The sequence below is a fragment of the Gobio gobio genome, assembly GCF_949357685.1.
Source record: "Gobio gobio genome assembly, chromosome: 6".
Classification (NCBI taxonomy): Eukaryota; Metazoa; Chordata; class Actinopteri; order Cypriniformes; family Gobionidae; genus Gobio; species Gobio gobio.
In genome coordinates, this window is record NC_137102.1 from 9625304 (window position 1) to 9648961 (window position 23658).

Consider the following 23658-nt stretch of genomic DNA (forward strand, 5'->3'; position numbering starts at 1 on the left):
CGCTGGCAACATCGCATTATGTATCTGCTGCGGAGCCAAGATCTGAACTCCGCGTTCCAGCAGCACAGCTGATGTGGCTGAGGAACGTACGTCTCCGTTCCCTCCTCAGGGAACGAGGGTTACATACGTAACCGAGACGTTCCCTTTCGTTCAGTCACTACGACGTACGTTAGTGACTAACGAATGGGGGTTCCAATATAACCGCGCCACTCAGCTGTCGTCCAGTGCCCTGCGTAAGTGTGAGATCCCGCCACTTAAGGCCGTAGGACTCCCACTTATCACAGGATTACCAAGGTACACTGGGAAGCATATCCCAGTGAGGGAATGCCAAGATGCCTACCCGTGGGGAGGACTTAGAGAGTACACATATGACCCGCTGTGGGCTGCATATGGAAGAACTCTAGGGTACCAGCCGAAGGTGGATTTTTAACCCTAGGGGTGGCAGGGCTTGCCAAGGGAAAGACACCTGCTCACTGAGGAGGCTTACGGTGGAAATACTTGTGTGGGGGTCGCCGGAGGGAACCATGCACACGGGGCACCTGGCCGGACATGAGGGTCTGGGCTCGAAAGGGCAGACTGAACTGATGTCGGCGTCGACAGTGCTGGAGGAGCTCAGGGCTCTCGGAGAGCTCACCTGAGGAAAATATCGCACGTATCCAGTCCGTGGAGTGGAGTGGCGAGCAAGCGAAGACACCTAAGCCTGGCCCCTACCGGCCCCTCTTCTCGACCCAGCCGGACAGTTCCGGAATCTGAAGCCAGGCTTCCAGGAACTGTACCAGCGGGGTCATGCGGACTGCAGACGTACCCGATGTGGGGCAGCGATGCAGCGTTACCGACCCGGACAAGGGAGGCTGTTGGGCGTCCCGGTGTGGGGGTGCGGTTAACGGCTGCGTCCTGACAGAGGAGACCAGGGAAGGACGCGCGTTCCACTGGGGTCTGCTCTGCCAGGGGGCTGGCGACAGAGTGGGATGCGAGTGGCGGGACCCGTGGGTGGCGCGCACTGGCATCACCGGACTCTGGGGGCTCAGGGATGGGAGTGTTAGTTCTTTCTTTGACCAAATTAGGGTGCTGCTGACCCGGGGGCCAGCATCTAAACAAAGGATTCTCCCCCGGCCCTCCACCGGGGGAAGGAGTGGTCCTGCTACCATCTCCTCGAAAGAATTTCCCATCCCTGAGCCGTCCGTCTCAGGAGCGCCGCTTGGCCTGGCGTTTAGCGGGGCGCCGCTTGGCCTGGCGTTTAGCGGGGCGCGGGGCGGCCTGAGGGGACTTGGACGCCTTCCTACGGCTTCCTCCGCGACCCGGCCCGGGTGAAGGCTGCTGCTGGGACCGGGTGGGAGGGGCGGGAGCCTTAGGAGGGCGTCCTCGGCGGCGAGCAGGCTGAGGCGACTGTGCCGGCGGCTGGGTGGAGGCAGCAGCTGGCCGCCGGCGCAGTACATGTTTGAGAGCCTCAGTCTGCTTCTGGGCGGTTGAAAACTGTTGGGCAAAGTTTTCAACCGCTCCGCCGAAGAGGCCAGCCTGGGATATGGGGGCATCGAGGAAGCGCGTTCGCTCGGTGTCCCGCATATCGGCCAGGTTTAGCCACAAATGTCGCTCCTGGACCACATTTGTGGACATCACTTGACCCAGGGAGCGTGCGGTCACCTTCGTCGCCCGTAGAGCGAGGTCGGTGGCGGCACGCAGCTCATTTAAGAGCCCCGGATCAACTCCACCCTCGTGCATGTCCCTGAGGATCCTGGCCTGGTAGACCTGTAGGATCGCCATGGCATGCAAAGAGGCGGCAGCCTGCCCCGCAGCTCTGTGCGATTTCGCCACCAAGGTTGATGTGAATCGACAGGCTTTGGAGGGGTGCTTAGGATCACCTCGCCAGGTCGAAGCGCTCTGAGGACACAGTTGCATCGCAACAGAACGTTCAACCTGGGGGACCCCAGTGTACCCTTTGGCCGCGGCCCCATCAAGGATGGAGAAGGCGGAGGAGACTGCAGACCGATCACGGGAAGACAACGGGGACTTCCAGGACCGGGCAATCTCCTCATGCAGCTCGGGAAAGAAAGGTATTGAGGGCGGGGACTGACGTGAGTCAGCGCGGGCCCCCAGATACCAATCATCGAGCCGCGAGCGTTCGGGACAGGGCGGAGGGTTCCACTCTATCCCTAAACTCGCGGCTGCCCGAGACAGCATGGCTGTCAGCTCTGGGTCTGACTCGGGCAATGCTGGCGCGCCCGAAGGCGGCAGGACAGCCGAGTCGTCATCCTCAGAGGACTCGAGCCCACCTTGTGATGCGGTGACAGACATCGCATCATCCTCCGGAGCGCCAAACGAAATGCACGGGGGAGCCGGAGCTGGCCCCGCGATTTCAGCCTGGACACTCACGGGTTGCGGAACGCTAGAGGGGGGTGTGGCCCGAGGCATGAGCGTCGGGGCTTTGTTCCACACCGTAACCCTCAGGTCACCCTGACCACCAGCCGAAGTACCGACCACGGGGGGTGCGGTAGATCGGGGTGTGGTTGAGGGGACTCTCACTTCAGTACGAAGGTCTTTGAGTCTAGACCGCAGAACCGCGATGGTCATGTTCCCGCAGTGGGAACATGACTCATCCACGAACGCTGCTTGAGCATGCTGAACGCCCAAGCATACCAAGCAGAGATCGTGCCCATCGAAGGAAGTCAACGACCGGCCACACCCAGAAGTACACGGGCGAGACATCCTGAAAAGGACGTGCCACGTGTATGCTCTTTTAGAGAGGAAGCTTTGCAGAGACGCCGAAGCGCCCAGGGACCACACACCAGCTGTCAGACGGACCACTGCGCAGATCAGCAGGCAGGCAGTATGCGATCACTGGAACGCGCCGTAGATCCAACGCCTCTGGAAAGCTGCTCGTCTCGAAGGCTGACAAAGACTCAGTTGTAGGCTTGAAGGAGTGAAGAGGTACTCTTGGCTCCAAAGCAGAAACATAATGCGATGTTGCCAGCGTACTTCCTTATATACCCACGCGGTGGGGCGGAGTTACGCATGCAAATTCCGCATTGCCCATGGCATTGGCACGCCATTGGGCGCTGTTAAACACCTCGAAGGTAATTGGCTTCTAGGCGAAACCCCCATTCGTTAGTCACTAACGTACGTCGTAGTGACTGAACGAAAGGGAACTAGGTTGCTGCTGGTAGAGGTGTTAGTGAGGCCAGCAGGGGGCGCTCACCCTATGGTCTATGTGGGTCCTAACACCCCAGAATAGTGATGGGGACACTATACTGTAACAAGCACCGTCCTTCGGATGAGACGTTAAAGCGAGGTCCTGACTCTCTGTGGTCATTATAAATCCCAGAATGTCCTTCGATAAAGAGTAGGGGTGTAACCCCGGCATCCTGGCCAAATTTGCCCATTGGCCCCTGTTCATCATGAACTGTGGTGGGCGTTCTAGAGCAATATGGCTTCTATGTAAAGTGCTTTGAGTCCCTAGAAAAGCGCTATATAAATGTAACTAATTATTATTATAAGAAGAGCACTAGACAAGCATGGTTTTCATGTTGGGACATCTTGCCGAATAACCAAGAAAAACATTAAAGGCAGACTTGAATTAGCTCAAATTCATTTGGATAGACCTGTGGAGTTCTGGAACAATGTTTTATGGAGTGATGTGACCACCAAACTGGAACTTTTTGAACCCATGGATCAGCAAAAAAAAGGCCAAGCTTATGAGCAGAAGAACACCTTCTCCATGGTCAAACATGGAGGCGGTCCAGTCTTGTTATGGGGTGCTTTGCTGTTACAGGAAGTGGAAATATTGACTGTATGAAGGACATCATTAATTCTTTGAAGTATCAAGCCATTTGGGCAAAGATGGCGATGCCTTTGGTGCAGAGACTGAACCTTTATGATCAATGGACTTTCCTGTGGGACAGCCATCCCAAAGTCCATCCATCCATCATCTTCCGCTTATCCAGGGCCGGGTTACGGGGGCAACAGTCTAAGCAGAGACGCCCAGACTTCCCTCTCCGTAGACCCTTCCTCCAGCTCTTCCATAGGAATACCGAGGCGTTCCCAGGCCAGCCGTGCGACATAATACATCCCAAAGTATACATCCAAATTAAAGCTTGGTTCAGGGATCAGTCGTAGAATGTTCTTAAGTGGCCTGTACAGTCTTTAGATCTAAATCTAATTGAAAACATTTGTCGGAATTTTAAGAAAACATAATATTTTCAGTGATCTGGAAGCTTTTTCAAGTGAGGAATGGGCCAAGATTGCAGTAGGGAGTTGACAGAAGCTTCTAAGCACTTATAAATTAGATTTTTGGGGTCTTTGGGGACTTTGAATCTTTAGAGCCAATTAGATTCATTTTTAGTTTCATTTTTCATCAACTTTATCTTCTCGGAATCACTCAAATGTGTATTAATAAACTTTCTATAGTTTACTGATGCCTTTGTTGAATTGGTTTAATTAAATGTTGTTCTCGGCAGCAACATGTCTTGCAGGTCAAGGGGATTGAATCATTTTGATTTTGATTGGTTATATATATATTATATAAACATACATTTTTCTTCTTTTATCTGAACAGTTTTTCAGACTGGTTGTCAAAAACAAAACTATTATATTACCAGCTAAGCAACATAATTATAAAACAATTAATGACCAGATGTTCAAGTTTATGCTATGATAAACACAGATTTACCAGATCAATTTGAAAAACAAAAGGCTTGTTGCTTTTGGAAACAAATCTGTTAGGCTTGTGACTTAAAGTGTTATGAGATTATAATGGGGGGAAAAACATCACCTTGACAGTAAAACAGCTGACTAACTATTAGAAACATTACTGATGGTGTTTGTGAAGACATGCATAAGACAGCAAATGGGAGTTTGGATATTGAATAGACCAGATCATTGCTCAGCAAATTGTGGGCAAAAACTGATTATGCACTTGAATGAATCTTATGTAAAACTCTTAGGTGGAGTTTAAGCATGAGTGGGTGTCAATAGCGGTGATAAATGACCACATTCACTCACAGATTCGAAATGGATTTCACGAGTTCACACTTACAAATAAGTCAGATAGAAAAAAAAATATATGTATATTTGGAGTGCTGTCCGAGGAGAGGGCTTGGTATTTGGCCCGGACCCAGAGTACTCCCCCCGAATCTCTGGTTAGGAAAGTAACCAGGGCTGGATTTCCTGAAACCTTCTTAATGCTACGTCATTCTTAAAGGGGTCCTGGATTGAGAAATCAACTTCCCCTTGAGCTTTTGATATATAAAAGGTCATGGTAATATAAGAATATATGATATATGATACGTTTCAGAGTTGAAAACTTCCTTGTTAGTCAAAGAAAAACTTGAATTGACACCAGGCCCAGCAAACGATCAATCTCAGAATATGCCACACCTTGATGTCATCGTGTGGTGAAACACTGCCTCAACAGAAGAAGAACAATGCCTGATTCTGTAGCCCCACCCACTGACTCGTGCCTGACATGACATAGGCCTACATAGAGCTAAACTTCTAAGCAATAAACATACCGCATAAGCTTAATTCGGATTCCTGTATTATGAATGCATGGATGAACTTTATTTTTAATGAATATCCAGCTCACGTGGGGAAGACATTGCGCGTTTGTTCCTTAATTTTTACCACGGATTCATTTGTAAACGAGACTGGATTTGCAGACAGGATAAAATTACATTAATGAATGAAGCAACACACTAATGTGAGTCAAAAAAAAAAAAAAGTGTGATTTTGCATTGTTACAGATCATTTGATATCTATTGATTATGTGTACGTGTCTAACTGAACATACCTTAGCACACTGCCAAAGGCTGGATAATCCTTTATTTGAGGTGTTGTTGGTTCATTGCGATTTGGGATCAGACTCGGACGGGCTCGCCTGTGTTTTTCAGACGGGCTATCAAAACGCAAGTCCGGCCTGCTGACGGGCTATCTTAAATAGTGAAATAACATTCCTTTCTTGATGTGCGTTGTTCACTATCTTGGGGAGCTGAAGCTCATTAAATATGCAAATCTTATCTAATCCTAGCTGTGGGCATTTACTTCCAAGTCTTCAGTGCACATGCCCATAAAAACCAAGCGTTCCAGGAGAGAGCCTCACAACCAGGGTAGGAAATAGCCTATTAGTTATTCATTATGATGTTTTTGAATGTAAAATCATGCAAACCTCATAAGTTGACCTCAGACAACAGTATAAATTTTTTTTAAATGCCAGTTCATGACCCCTTTAAGTTATACCTTGAGGTGTTCCTTAACATAATACGTGTTTCCCGAAACGATCTTAGTTAAGTATGCCTTCTGTAAGTCATACTTTTGTAAGGTTGGTCTGGAGCACTCTTAGCTATACCTTATCACTGCTGACTGTTCATTCCGATAGTGGCCACCACTGTTTCTTTACTCAGTCTATAGTCTACCAATATAATTCTGCTAATTTAAGTGTTTTCATGCAAATAATACAATTGTCATTAAACTGATGTTTGTTAGCTTTTTAATTATATTATCCAAAGGTACATCAGCTGGCAAACACCATTATGGAGTCTATTTAAAGGGAATGATTGTGGAGGGGAGTTTGGTCAAACTATGGCAGTAATACAGCAATTGCTAAATTTAGCCATGTAGTGTATGTGCACTATTTTATCCGTGACAACTTTAGTCCCCTATTTACCATGTCAGAAACTGCAATTCAAAATAAATTTTGCCTGCCACGGCAGCAAATTCAGCAGCTTTTAGATCTTGTTGGTCCGACTTTGTCAAGACAAACTCGACGGAGCTACCCCCTCAGCCCCGAAATTAAATTTCAGCTGTTGCCGCTCTTCTTTCATTCTTTTTTCACTGCTGTAGTTGTTGATTATGTTTAGGTCCAATAGCAGAAATTAGTGATCTACACCAATAATGTGATGCGAGCAATTAACCCTGCTTGTGAAGTAAATGAAGACTATGGCAAAATATATTATGATAATATAAATGGCATACTGCCAGTTATGTGGGTTGATTCATGATACGTTTGGGCATGAGAGGTTGCGGGTTCGCACAATCATTTCAAAATGATATAAAATATCCACGGTTGGATTTAGTTTGCAATCTGAATTGTATTTATAAGATCTCACGAGTCCTGATAAATACAATTTCAACTATTTCTGAAGTGCTTCTATATAAAGAACACCGCAATTAAACAGCCCCTGCATAGAGTGAATAATCGATTTTTGAGCCATTGATAAACCAATTCAGCACCTGGTAAAGGCGCACTTAAGAAGGTATAACTTAAGCAACCTCCTAAGATATAAAAATGGTATACCTTTCATGAGTTCACACTTACATCAAATTAAATAGAGTAAAGATTATGCGTATATGGCGTGCTGTCCGGGGGAGGGGGAGGAATTTTGGCCCGAACCCAGAGTATCCCCCCCGTGATAGAGATAGTCTAGAACTAGATTGCATTGTATTATGGATTGTGTTGACGTCTAATAAGAGTTTATTAAAATCAAAGTGAGGAGATGGGGTGGTGGAGGGATGCAAAAATAAAAACGGTCAACGAAAGAAGGTCAATCTGCTGTATATACACCTCTTATCGTTGATTAAATTGATTAGCTTAATGTGCTCCACTCGTGTTTAATTAGGTTTAATTATCTGAGCGTGCTCCTCCCGAAATTTGTTAATAAAACATCACTTAGTTAAGTTATACCTTTAGAGTCTTCGTAGCGCACTAAGAGACAACGTTATCGGGAAATGCAGCCCAGGTGAGTGTGAGGAAGACGGGGTGGTGGAGGGATGCTGCAAACCTGTCAAGGAACATTGATGAGTTGACTGGGTATTTATATAATCCTCCACTTCTGCTGATTGGGTAGACATTTTGATTACTGATTGCTGACAGCTGGCTGGAATTACATGATTGGATAGATCATTTGAACGTGCTCCTCCCGAACTTTGTTAATAAAACATCATTTATTTACCTCTCTTTTTTTTTGCCTACATAGATATTTATTTTTGCAATACTCTAAACAATACAAATTGAGATCCACAGAAACCAAATGTTGAGACGTAATTTGAATGAAGAGTATTTTACTTTTTTAAAGATTGATGACAAATTTTCATGAAAGTTCCATTACCATTTGAGTAATCTTTAAATGGGTGCACATAATGAGAATTCAGAATACATGTTTTTAATAATAAGTTTTAAAAAATGCAGTAAACGCAGTTTCTTTGGCATGAATTAAACTATTTTAATACTTAATTTAATCATATTTAAATAAATCTTATTTAAACCAATTGTGTAGCAAATACTTTGAATAGAGTGAATAATAAAGTGAATATTTTTATCGGAAAAGGAAAGCATAATGTTAATATATTCAGCATTTTGAACTGAGCGGATTCTTGAACCCAAAAAAATACACGTAAACTCAAAGTGAACCCAGAGGACTGAAAAAGTAAAGTCAAAGAACTGAATCTTCACAACTGAGCACCTGTTGACGTGATTTGAGAGCAAAGATGCCTGCAAGAGGATTATGATCTTCACAAAATAGCATTTGAATCCACTGTGCAAATAGCACCAAATGCAGGCAATGTTCCAGTGAGAGAAAGGCTCTGATTTTATGCTTCTACTTACATAATATTACATAAACATCTCAATCCAATATCTGAAACGCCTTCTCTCAATTCGAGGCTCCATTGAGATGCATGTTTAATTGGGTTTGGTTGGAGGATTCTGTCGAGGCCCGTCCTCACATGCTTTCATATGTCGCTTTAAGCCTGTATAACCCAGAGCTGCTTGGGGCAAAACAAAAGACCACATTGCACACTGTCCTACTGTCCTTCTCTAAAAATGTTTAAGATTATCCCAATGTCCCGAGAGAGAGAGAGAGAGAGAGAGAGAGAGAGAGAGAGAGAGAGAGAGAGAGAGAGAGAGAGAGAGAGAGAGAGAGAGAGAGAGAGAGAGAGAGAGAGAGAGAAAGAAAGAGAGAGATGCTTTTCAATGAATATGACAGAACATAAAAACGACTTACTGCTAACAAATGTATATATTTTGTCTTGAAGGTTCGGGTGGCTCCTCATTTTCAAGACTGATGGACTGCCTCTTTTTCCATTATTCTTGAGAAAATTATCTGTGCTCTCCAGACTGGGTTTATTCATTCAACTTGAAATTATACTTAATGAAAAAACACCATCAAGATTTCAATTACATCCTTTGTTCCTTTATCAAACATCCAGACACACATCAGGATGCATTATATCAGTGTGACCAACTATAAGTAATAACTGTGTCAATGTGCAACAAGTCCTCCAACCAACCCATACGACCCAATAGGTCAGGAAAGGTAAATACATTATGGGTAAGTCAAGTGACCTTGTACTATTCTAGGAGCTGCTTTAAAGAGCACTGAATACTCTATAAATTCTCAAGTGGCAATGAACTCTGTCTGAATATTCTTTCCCAGTAACAGTACTTTGCAACTCTCCAAATACTAATAGAAAAAGCATAAAAATGCAAACGCATGGCAACACTAGTCACAGTATGTGTCACACACAAGAAATCCATTAAACAGGTATCTGGTTAACGACCCGTGCTCTCGAGACAGAAGTGAGAAGCATTAACTCCATACCAGATTAAGCACTTAGTCAGTTCATTCATACTTTATGGATGAATAGCCTTGATGGTTTTATTTTATTTATTTATCAATCAATCTTCTTTTTTTTTTTTGTACAAAATAATATTTCTGTCAAAATAATAATGCAAAGAAAGAAAATAAGAGGGATATAGAGCCAAAATTTTTTTTTTCTGTTTTTTAATATGGATGTGAGGCCATTATCTATTCATAGTTTTCACGCGACGTCACACCATTATAGGAATGCTCACCTGGAGGGCAAAACAAGGCTCCATTGCCTGTCAGTCATTTTTACCAGGTTTGTAGTAAATTTGAATGTAGTAAGACAGTGATATTAAAAGACCAAATTCAATATACACCTTATTGATGTTGCATACTTTCTACAGGCAAGCAAATGAACGCAGAATATTAATGCAACACAAGGTTAAGTGTTTTTCCCATCGAAAACCATTATAAAGAAATGCGTTGCATTCATATTCTTGGCTCATCTACTCACCTATATAGTATGCATCATCAAATAGTTGTAAACTGAATTTAATATTTTAATATCATGGTACATTAAGGTATTTTAAGGGCGGGTTGCACTAATAAGAATTCTTTAGCCTGGCGTCGGTTCATCCCAATCAGCTCTTTAATACATTAATATGTGTTTAAAATGAAGTGGTGCAACACAACTCGATTTAAAATAAAACCCAGATCAACAAACCTTTGATTAGCGTTAAACTTTGCTTAATTTAATCCTTATTAGTGCAACTCACCCTATAGTTTTTTTCACGTTAAGCGTTTTAAAAACGTCCCGCTGTTTTTAGTGATTGAAATACTGCAGCAGGTGCTGTATATGGATCCCAAGTGCCCCAAAACTTGCATCTTGTTCACATGTTTTTGTTTTTAAGATGGAACATTGACAGGCTTGTGTTGCAGTTCTATGGCTGTTTTGCCCTCCAGGGCTCTGCGATAGTCACATGACTGAAAACTATGAATTACAGTTATGGTGCATCTATGTAAACAGTCGACACATTTCTGCACCGACTTCATTCTGCAAATGGACATCACTTCCATTTAGCACAGCTAGGAGCCTCGTTTTTGCAGCAGTCAGATTCTTGAGTCAATTTCAGTGAAGGTCTCGTGGCTCTAATTACTATATTCTTGCCTATTACAGAGGTAGTGTGAGATAGTGCCACCAACAGCCCCATAAATCACTTGACATCCGTCCCGGAGGTTAGACCTTTACTCAGAGCTATCTCCCACGGACACTTAACAACTCTCTCTAATGGTGATGGATACATCTATGTGCTAGAAATCTCAAAAACTCATGTATTTGTCATAATCACAGGCCTTCGGCTAGAGCATAAAATTCAAAAATTTCTCAAACATAATTAATTAAATATAGTACATGTTAAATGAAATTACAGGACTTGCTTTGTTTCAAATGTCTATATAACTGCAGATACACTCACCTAAAGGATTATTAGGAACACCTGTTCAATTTCTCATTAATGCAATTATCTAATCAACCAATCACATGGCAGTTGCTTCAATGCATTTAGGGGTGTGGTCCTGGTCAAGACAATCTCCTGAACTCCAAACTGAATGTCAGAATGGGAAAGAAAGGTGATTTAAGCAATTTTGAGCGTGGCATGGTTGTTGGTGCCAGACGGGCTGGTCTGAGTATTTCACAATCTGCTCAGTTACTGGGATTTTCACGCACAACCATTTCTAGGGTTTACAAAGAATGGTGTGAAAAGGGAAAAACATCCAGTATGCGGCAGTCCTGTGGGCGAAAATGCCTTGTTGATGCTAGAGGTCAGAGGAGAATGGGCCGACTGATTCAAGCTGATAGAAGAGCAACTTTGACTGAAATAACCACTCGTTACAACCGAGGTTTGCAGCAAAGCATTTGTGAAGCCACAACACGCACAACCTTGAGGCGGATGGGCTACAACAGCAGAAGACCCCACCGGGTACCTCTCATCTCCACTATAAATAGGAAAAAGAGGCTACAATTTGCACAAGCTCAACAAAATTGGACAGTTGAAGACTGGAAAAATGTTGCCTGGTCTGATGAGTCTTGATTTCTGTTGAGACATTCAGATGGTAGAGTCAGAATTTGGCGTTAACAGAATGAGAACATGGATCCATCATGCCTTGTTACCACTGTGCAGGCTGGTGGTGGTGGTGTAATGGTGTGGGGGATGTTTTCGTGGCACACTTTAGGTCCCTTAGTGCCAATTGGGCATCGTTTAAATGCCACGGCCTACCTGAGCATTGTTTCTGACCATGTTCATCCCTTTATGACCACCATGTACCCATCCTCTGATGGCTACTTCCAGCAGGATAATGCACCATGTCACAAAGCTCGAATCATTTCAAATTGGTTTCTTGAACATGACAATGAGTTCACTGTACTAAAATGGCCCCCACAGTCACCAGATCTCAACCCATTAGAGCATCTTTGGGATGTGGTGAAATGGGAGCTTCGTGCCCTGGATGTGCATCCCACAAATCTCCATCAACTGCAAGATGCTATCCTATCAATATGGGCCAACATTTCTAAAGAATGCTTTCAGCACCTTGTTGAATCAATGCCACATAAAATTAAGGCAGATCTGAAGGCGAAAGGGGGTCAAACACAGTATTAGTATGGTGTTCCTAATAATTCTTTAGGTGTATATAGTATAATGTCTTGTGACAAATGGCATCATAACTGACATTGTCAGCAGTCCATAGCCTGTGATGATAAATACATTTGGCTGCATGATCAGAGTATGTTTTAGGCTTTATATAAAGGGATCTGACATCCCAATACTTTCATAGCAAAGTTAAACCAGACCCTCCAGCCATGGCAATGACTTAAAATGAGCAGATTTGACAGGGGCCCATTATCCGATCTCTTAATCTGGCATCTGTGTTACACAGTGTCAGAGAGCATTTATCCCTGAAGCAAATCAAAAATGTAAAAACTAAACTTGTTTTCATGCAGAACAAAATCAGTGGGAGGACTTCTTATAATTACCAACTTGTATAATTGCCAATTACAGTTCTGCTTTAAGAAAGAGGTAAACTAGAGTAAATCTTTGAAAGGGAATTATGAATCATACCACAGTTACTTCCATTCCCTGAATTTGTTTGTATGGCTGAATGGCAATTCCATCAGTGTTGATAAACAGACTGGAACTTTTTTACTGTTAGTTTCACTTTTTATCTGTGTTTGTGTTCCTCATAGAATGTCAGTTATTGCATTAGTGGTGGAAATTTTGGTAACACTTTACAATAATGTCCTATTAACTTGTTCGTTGTCTCTTGGATAGATTACTCTAATGCCCTTTTAGCCGGAGTTTCTAAATCCACACTTAACAAGCTGCACAAATGCACAAAACTCAGCCGCCAGGATCCAGAATGGGCCCAGGACATGCAATCATATTACTCCTATTTTGGAGTCTTTGCACTGGCTCCATGTTGGTTTTAAAATTATGATGCCGAGGCACAAAGCATCACATGGCTTGGCTCCACATTATTTATCCGCATTGTTAATTCCTTATACGACAAATCGCAGATTGCATTCCTCGCAATCTAATTTGCTGGCTGTTCCTCAAACCCGCTTTTCACACGTTTACACTTACAAATATTCAGATAGAATAAAACATTTGTGTATTTGGCGAGCTGTCAGAGGGGACGGCTCCGAGCTTGGATTTTTGGCCCAAACCCAGAGTACCCTTTGGAACTCTCTCCCTCTTGAATAGAGGGAAGCTCAGACCTATGACATTTTTAAATCTCAACTCAATACATGTTAAACTAGCATTTGCTTATTGATTTTCACTTTTACTATGCATTAACGAACAATGAGAAATACACTTTAGTATTTATTAATCTTTGTTAATTGTTAGCTCAGGTCCTGGAGAGGCAAATGCAGCAGAGTCTGGACCTGCGCTTCCAGGACAGGAAAGTGACTCAACCCCTGCTGGAGTATAACTAGTTGCCGCTTACATTCAACACGAAGGGAGATTGCATTCAATGCTTGGTGTTCTGTTAGCAGCCGTGACAGAAAAACACTGATTCATTCAGCAACCATATACAGTCAAACCAAAAAATATTCAGACACCAGATATAATTTTTACTAGTGGGTGCAGGACACCATAATTCATTTATGTAAGCGTGGATAGCAAAATAAAGTAAACTGTGATATAGATATTCTACCCAAAAATTCTTCATACAGTGGACTACCAGTAACATTGATAAAAATGTTGGGGCCAAAATTATTCAGACACTTTGACCTGACCATGTTTTGCTTAAGTTTTTTCTTTAATTGCTAATGTGACCTTTTGTAACGTTAAGTCCACTGGAGGCAAGTTGATAGAACCCAAGTGCAGTTTATTTACAATCCCAATGTGAACAGATACAACGTAAACAACATACTCGACTTAACTAGACTTAACATGCCTTGAACTAAACTTGAACTAAATTTGAACCTGGACTTGACATAAACAAACATATGTTTCAGAGATATTTTCATGTAGGCTAATGCTTTATGAACTGCTCAATATACCTTGTATTTGTACAAGAATGAAGTTCAACTTAAGTGAACTATCAATAAAGTGGGGTCAACGTTTTATTTTGATAAACCGAACACAATAATATAACATCGCAAGTACATGAAAAGAGGTTTTACTGTTATAAAATACAGATTTGTGAGCATTAGTGGACCTCAAGGTTTTAGAATAAACACGAAACGCACGTGGTTGTTGTCATGCGGTGAATCCGGCCAATCGTGGAACAGCTATGTCGTCATTGGTGCTCGTGCATTCAATCTGTAGAAGCTGCGCAGACTGCACCAGCTGGCTGCTCTCGAATCACTCTCGCGGGACTTTGATGGCATACGTCACGTGGTGTTGGCTCTGCCAAAATTTCTAACCATCATACACTGCTTCAAGTCAGCCGCTGATCGGACATGACATGACAAATCCAGGAACATGACAATGGGAAAACATGAAACAAAAACAAAACACTAGACATTACACCTTTTACACCACAGACTGAACATTGTAATCCATTACATACCTTTCTATCAAAGTTATGCCTGTGTTTTTCCAACCTTCTACCCGTGAAAGTGGAACGGCAGTCAAACCTGTGACTTCCCACCCGTGAACTCGTACTAGATCGATGTACTCCCAGTTATGTGCTCTGACATCACGTAGCCCACAGAACAACAATGGCAGCCCATACAGATGCGGTGTTTATGAAAGTCGTACACAAATAACGTAAAATAAAAGGTATAACAGCTTATCTTGCCATTTTTCTCCTCCGTTTCCTTCAAATAAGCAAGGAGTAAGCCCCTTTGGTGATAGAAATTATTGTAAATGAGCATAAGCCCCGTTCAGTCTGCCATACTTTGTTTACATCTAGCTACCACAATTCCTTGCGCTCAGGTAGTTTGGCGTGACTTTGCCTGGAATGCTACAAAGTTGTGAGTCATGGTTTGAAGTCATAACTTACGGGCTCAAAAACCTGCCTGGAACACTATCTAACATTATCAAGATGAATTTAATCTGACACAGTTTAACTCTTAACTCTTAAGTTCTTGTCATATTTTATTACCATTTTCTAAACTATAGCGAATAAACTTTGATAATGTGAGAAAATGTTGAAGGTGTCTGAATAAATGTTAATTTGACTGTAAATTGTCTGTATGAGTGAGTCATTAAAACACCACAAATGTTCTGTTTAATTGTAAATATACTCTCATTTGACAGTTTTATGTATGATAGCTACTCTTATCCTCACTAAATGTGATAAAGTCCACACAGTGTGAAAAGCAACAGAACGACTGTGTGCGGGGTCAAAGTGTTGACATAGACACAGAATTCATCACAGTGGGTAATGGTCCGTCAGACAGTGGGCTAGTCAGAGGCCACTGGCTTATTGACATTCAGGGGGCCACACAGTGCTACGACATACTGGCGGGCTTCTATACTGCTGTGACAAAACACAAGCTCTGCTGAGACAAAACAACAGTGTGTTACACTTCAGTGAAATAGAGAAAAGCCTAGCAGTGGAAAACATGATAGCCTCTCATTTCCTGCGATGCCCATCTTGTACTATGTGTGTATATATGAGCAAGAAAAAGACACACTTTTTATCATGGCATGTTCACAAACAAATAAACATTTTTATCCTGATATATGGAGCTTTCATTTCAGCCTCAGCCACGGTGTATATGCCCCGGCAGATTACCTGCTACCTTGTAAAGCCTCAGTCTGTTGCTTGGATTGTTCCTCGCCACATTTACCATCATTTTGGCTCGACTCCAATAAATGAACACTGTTCCATAGCCAGAAGATGAGAATAAGAGTCTGTCTGCAGTTAAAGAAGGTAAAATCCAGTTTCATTTGCCTCTTTGGGAGAAACTGAATAGCATCATTAAGCATTTATGGCATAGCATATGGAGACAAATCACGGATACATTTCAGGAGGATATAAGTATAAGCTATAATTCAGTAGCTGAGGTGATGTGTTTGTTGGTACAAGGAGAAACATTAAATTTTTAACGCATTTAAAATGAATAGTCAAATAGCAGTGCAGCTGCCATATTCACTAATGAAGACAGTTGGGAAGAGAAGGGATGATTGTAACATCTTAATAAAAACATAACTTTTGTAATTGTTAATATTATTACTGATTCTTTTTGTAATGTTATGATCAAATCAGTCCAAATCAGCACACCAATTAAGAATGATGAGTTATTGTAAAATAATCAAGACTCTAAAGTCAAAAAATATACAACTTAATCTGCTCAAATATTGAATAAAAATATTGTGTTGATTGTTACTGTAACTTATTTGGGAAGTGGTAGAGGATTAAGGTTATTACAGATGTTGCATGCATTGAGTGTTACAGCTCTCCTGTAAGATTTCACATATATTTTGAGTTATGAATGGCTAAATGCCTTCTCATAAATGTATATACAAAATAAATAATTTATATTATACACACATTTATCAGCTAACATAACATTAATTGTTATGAATGAACAAATGAGAGCATGTATGAATTTATGAACCAGAGACGTATGTTGACAGCTTATTTTGTAATTTGCTTGGCAGCTTGTGCTTGTGTTTATTTTTAATCAGGTTTTTCCCCCCTAAATACAACCTCAGACATTGATTGAATGTCAATGTTGAAAGAAAATGCCGTCATGTGTTTATGGACGCTGTTCTCCTGAGGTTTTATAATGAGATGGGAGACCGCACATCTCATATCTTTTGAATTTAGGGATAAGTGTCACATTGAAATTCTACACTTTGGCATTAGTTAAACGTGATGGATGGATGCGGCAACTTGTAATTTATTTTCATGGCCAGGGCAATGGCTCTGAAAGACGAGATGACTAAAGAGGAAGCATTAATCTGGACACTGTCACTCTGGTGGCCATTCGAGTTACAAGGTCAGAATTGAAGTTTATTCCAAAAACGGCCATAATAAAAGGCAGATTGAAATGTTTTTGTCACAGTTGGTTTTGGGATTTGGTTCACGTTTATGTTTTCATGTTTTGTTATTTTGTAATTTTGCCTCTGTCATGTTTCCTGGTTCTTGTCATGTGACTTCCTTGCCCTTATGTGATCATGTCATGTGTTTCCCTTTCATGTGTCTTGTCCTGATTGGTTCCCTTCTCTGTGTGTCATGTTCTTATTGGTTGGTCTAATCAAGTGTCCACAGTTATCATTGGTTCATTGTCTTGTCATGTGCCCCTGACCAGCGTCCAGAGATGGCCGCCACACCAGGGCCTGGTCCTAACCATGATTCGAAACACTGATGTCACGTGACTATGGCTAAAGGAAGCTTCAAGTGTTTCATCTGGTGGCGCCTGCCGAAACTGTGTTTGATTGAAAGGGACGGGAACAAACCACACAGTCACACATCTGTATAAACCTAATTCCTCACAGTTTAAAACCCTCGTGGGTTTTTGTGAGTGGAGAGAGATTTTGTGATAGCAGTGATTTTCCCTCATTTGTATGTAGGTTACTTGCTAAAAAATATTTGTGCATGCCAGCAACAAGTGTCCCTTGTGAGTATTTTTTCAAAGGCTGGAGAAATGATATGTTAAAAAAAAAGAAGTCGGCTAAGTCCTTCAACAGCAGAGCAAATAATATTTTTGAATAAAAATGTTATGTAACAAATGTGACACATTGTGGCTTTATTTATTTTAATTAATCATTTTAATCAATCACTGATCATTTTTCATGACCAAAAAAACCTATAGTTATCCACAATGAGGAGGCTACAGGTTAAAAGAACAAGATCATGCAGTTGTCAAAAAGATGTTAAAAACTTTAAAAAAAAATGTTTTTACATGGATCGTCAAGGCTATTTCAGATCAACACATGCAAGTGACCACTAGGTGTCGCCGTAGAGACGGTGTCAAATTGATTCGAAGGCACAAAATATGGCACATTTGCTTCAACTGTTTCAGTGCTTCACGAAGCCTCGGTCTGCCCATCATTACCCTCCAGGACTTTTTGTGTGTTTTGACCTAGTTTCATGTGTCTTGTTCTGATTGGTTCCCTTCTCTATGTGTCATGTTTTCATTGGTTGGTCCAGTCATGTGTCCATAGTTCTCATTGGTTCATTGTCTTGTCATGTGGTTGAGTTCTGGTTGTTCACTGGTTGCCATAGTCATGTGTTCCCCTAGTCTCTGGATATACACTTACCTAAAGGATTATTAGGAACACCTGTTCAAATTCTCATTAATGCAATTATCTAATCAACCAATTACATGACAGTTGCTTCAATGCATTTAGGGGTGTGGTCCTGGTCAAGACAATCTCCTGAACTCCAAACTGAATGTAAGAATGGGAAAGAAAGGTGATTTAAGCAATTTTGAGCGTGGCATGGTTGTTGGTGCCAGACGGGTCGGTCTGAGTATTTTCACAATCTGCTCAGTTACTGGGATTTTCATGCACAACCATTTCTAGGGTTTACAACGAATGGTGTGAAAGGGAAAAACATCCAGTATGCGGCAGTCCTGTGGGCGAAAATGCCTTGTTGATGCTAGAGGACAGAGGAGAATGGGCCGACTGATTCAAGCTGATAGAAGAGCAACTTTGACAGAAATAACCACTCGTTACAACCGAGGTATGCAGCAAAGCATTTGTGAAGCCACAACACGCACAACCTTGAGGCGGATGGGCTACAACAGCAGAAGACCCCACCGGGTACATTTAGTCATTTTTTTTTTTTTTTACCACTCATACCACTCATCTCCACTACAAATAGGAAAAAGAGGCTACAATTTGCACAAGCTCACCAAAATTGGACAGTTGAAGACTGGAAAAATGTTGCCTGGTCTGATGAGTCTCGATTTCTGTTGAGACATTCAGATGGTAGAGTCAGAATTTGGCGTAAACAGAATGAGAACATGGATGCATCATGCCTTGTTACCACTGTGCAGGCTGGTGGTGGTGGTGTAATGGTGTGGGGGATGTTTTCGTGGCACACTTTAGGTCCCTTAGTGCCAATTGGGCATCGTTTAAATGCCACAGCCTACCTGAGCATTGTTTCTGACCATGTCCATCCCTTTATGACCACCATGTACCCATCCTCTGATGGCTTCATCCAGCAGGATAATGCACCATGTCACAAAGCTCGAATCATTTCAAATTGGTTTCTTGAACATGACAATGAGTTCACTGTACTAAAATGGCCCCCACAGTCACCAGATCTCAACCCAAAAGAGCATCTTTGGGATGTGGTGGAACGGGAGCTTCGTGCCCTGGATGTGCATCCCACAAATCTCCATCAACTGCAAGATGCTATCCTATCAATATGGGCCAACATTTCTAAAGAATGCTTTCAGAACCTTGTTGAATCAATGCCACATAGAACTAAGCCAGTTCTGAAGGCGAAATGGGGTCAAACACAGTATTAGTATGGTGTTCCTAATAATCCTTTAGGTGAGTGTATAGTCCTCATGTTTGCCTTGTCAGTTGGTCGAGTATTATCCCCTGTACCATTGTTGGTGAGTTCATGTTTCTTGTTGATTCTATGCCAAGTTTATGTTCATTGTATTCCTGTTCACGTTCAGGATTTAATAAATGCTGCACTTGGGTTCAACTACAACTTGCCTCCAGTGGAATCTGTTACAGTTTTAAACATTTTAAAATTGAAGATATTAGAAGTAGAAGCATCACGTCTAAATATACGTGAATTCAAGGCTTTGATTACTAACAATGTGGGCATGTTTCTAAAGAACTTTTCACTTTTATGAACCGTTGATGTAATTTATAAGCTATACAGAACTGTAAGGTGTTGTACTTAAACCTAATCCATTCATTCAAGAAATTAATTCATTCCAACAGCTGAGGAGATAATTCAAAACCAGTGAGCAATGAAATCCCTCCTGGAGAGGCAAATGCAGCAGAGTCTGGACCTGCACTTCCAGGACAGGAAAGTGACTCATCTCCTGCTGGAGTATAACTAGTTACCGCTTACATTCAACACAAAGGGAGATTCCATTCAATGCTTGGTGTTCTGTTAGCAGCCGTGACAACGTTCATCCTACATACGCTTCTTTATCCTTTATTACCCATTCTTTTTTGGAAATGAACTCATTGCCCATTGCAATGTTCCAAATGGTTACTGCACTAATGAACATTCTCTGTGGTACGAGGCAGTACACACAAGTGCACACCAGCAGGACTATTAAACCAGAACACAGTAACCACTACAAGTATTGCAACAAGCTGTTGCTAAATTATATTTACATTTTCTTTTTTTTTACCAAATTGGTCTCAGAGAGAACTATTTTAATCTTCTCAAGCATTGACATTCTTCTAAATTCTGCATCTACTGTAAAATCACCCTCACATTCATGTTTTAAAGAGTTATATACAGTAAGGCAGAACTCAAGATCTTGAAACATATACATGTTAGACTGTCTAATTGCACAATGCCTCACTGCAAGAGGCCACTTCACATGCTTTTAACGCAATTAATGTGAAAGCACAAAGGATTGTAGTGCAACAACTCTAGCACTCCGCTAACTTCAATCCAATACCCATTATATTTCTTTAATTCTAGATCTTTCTTTTATATTTTATTTTGCCAGTTGGAATATAGGTATTAAAAATATTGATCTGTCACCAATCGTTCTAATGATTTTGTGAGACATAAAAGAAGTTTAGCCGAATGTAGATATACTCGTTTTCATATCAAGCTCAAATGTGATAAAATCACCATAAAAATAGTCCATATGATGTGATATTTGGCAGAGAGAAAGGATTTTAATAAATAATGGCATAGACTCCAGTTCCGGAATATTCGACATGTGTCAGATGGCCTACTTTAATGGGTCTTTTATTACATTTTTGAAACTTGACAGTCTCTGGTCACCATTCACTTTCATTATATAGAAAAGAGCAATGACGACATCCTGAGTATTTGTTTGTTTTCGCAACAAAGAAAATCACACAGGTTTGGGTTTGGTAATTAATGATCATTTCTGGCTAAAATATGCCTTTTAGACTATATCAAAGTGCCTGGCAATGTTCTATGTTTAAGAGGAAGCATTGATTCTGACTGGGTATTATCTCAAAATACTGAAATATCCTGTTTATTTTGAGTTTAAACCTTGGATAGTGTTGATGTAGACACCCATTATTCTGACAGTGATGGATTCTAATGTCAGCTGCACTGACAGGGATCGAAGGAGGACTTTATTTCTGTACAGCTTGCGTGTTTTCCAAGGGTAATACTCTTGATCAAAGTGAAGGGGTGGTCTGCTGTTATACACTAAACTTTATCTTGCACAGTCAGATCTAGTGGACCTCCCAGCAGGAAGCTATTGATGAATTAATATTATTTTCAAAAGTGGGATCTCAGGAAGATGAGGGCGGGTGCAGTTGCTTTCAGATTTAAGATTCAGATGCTTTTTTTCACATTTGAGGCAGATACAAAAATCTTGCAAATCTATATATCGAAAATATATGTGGATTTTAATATGTAATGGATAATGTACAGCCAGTTGGCCATAATCACAAAATAATCTGACAGGGTGATCATAAGGTGAAAGGGTTAATTTTGAGATCATGACCAGCTGGTTTTACAGTACATTATCCCACTTATTAAACTGCTATTTAAAATAAATTATTTATTATTATTATTTATAAGTAGTAGTAGTAGAAATGTATTTTAGATTATCTTTATGCTTCTGATAAAAACAAAACAATTAGAGCGTGGAAGATAATTGGTAACAATTTTAATTTAAAGCCCTCAGTTAAAATACAAAACTGCATGCTTTTTTGCCGAAGAACATTGTGTTGATTGTACTTCGGCTCTGTGTGACTGTGATTATCTTGAGAGAGATTAACCTACTTCTCATTAAAAATGCACTACTTGACTTAAAAGCACAGTATGTAAGTTTCGCCACTAGAGGTTGCATATTTAAAACAAAGGCATAGCTTGATGACGCCATGGATGAGAGTGGGATCATAGGAGTTGTGGTCTTGTCTCTTCACTCAGGCAGAAATAATGTTTTACAGTACATTGTCCCACTTATTAAACTGCTATTTAAAATAAATTATTTTAATATTTAAATATTTTGCTATTTAAATATTTAATATTTTGCTATTTAAAATTAATTATTTATTATTATTGTTTATAAGTAGTAGTAGTAGAAATGTATTTTAGATTATCTTTATGCTTCTGATAAAAACAAAACAATTAGAGCGTGGAAGATAATTGGTAACAATTTTAATTTAAAGTCCTCAGTTAAAATACAAAACCGCATGCTTTTTTGCCGAAGAACATTGTGTTGATTGTACTTCGGCTCTGTGTGACTGTGATTATCTTGAGAGAGATTAACCTACTTCTCATTAAAAATGCACTACTTGACTTAAAAGCACAGTATGTAAGTTTCGCCACTAGAGGTTGCATATTTAAAACAAAGGCATAGCTTGATGACGCCATGGATGAGAGTGGGATCATAGGAGTTGTGGTCTTGTCTCTTCACTCAGGCAGAAATAATGTTTTACAGTACATTGTCCCACTTATTAAACTGCTATTTAAAATAAATTATTTTAATATTTAAATATTTTGCTATTTAAATATTTAATATTTTGCTATTTAAAATAAATTATTTATTATTATTATTTATAAGTAGTAGTAGTAGAAATGTATTTTAGATTATCTTTATGCTTCTGATAAAAACAAAACAATTAGAGCGTGGAAGATAATTGGTAACAATTTTAATTTAAAGTCCTCAGTTAAAATACAAAACTGCATGCTTTTTTGCCGAAGAACATTGTGTTGATTGTACTTCGGCTCTGTGTGACTGTGATTATCTTGAGAGAGATTAACCTACTTCTCATTAAAAATGCACTACTTGACTTAAAAGCACAGTATGTAAGTTTCGCCACTAGAGGTTGCATATTTAAAACAAAGGCATAGCTTGATGACGCCATGGATGAGAGTGGGATCATGGGAGTTGTGGTCTTGTCTCTTCACTCAGGCAGAAATAATGTTCATGAATGAGCAAATTTATTAAAGATTTATTAACGTCATGGTGGTATGAAGCAGGACACGGCGAGAGCCCTTGGGAGGGAATGCTAATGAGAGAGACCTGCACAAAACACTGGTCTCTGAGGTTTTTTTTATGCTTATGCTGCAGTTGGCCATTTCTTCTCTTTTCGTTGCGTATGTGGAGGTGACGCAGTGCTGTTTTACATGGTTAAAACAATCATACTAAATACATTTGAGTGTGTTGAAAGTTATGTTATAACTAGTGCTGGGCAAATTAATGCGTTAACGTTAATTTAACGCGTCCCATCCGCGTCATGTTCAGCAGCAGCCGATGTCTGTTATTAATGTTCATCAAAGAACAACAGGAACAGAAAAACATTTTAGCTTTAATGATGATTAATCTATATTTAATTTATTATATATGCAGTTAAGAAAGGTGTTGATAACTTTATTCAATTTCTGTGTAATGTCTAACAGGGAAGGCCATGGGTAAATATATGTAAAGTTTATGTAAAGATTGTTTTAAGTTCAATTAAATTAAAAGTTGTTCTTTTTTTAA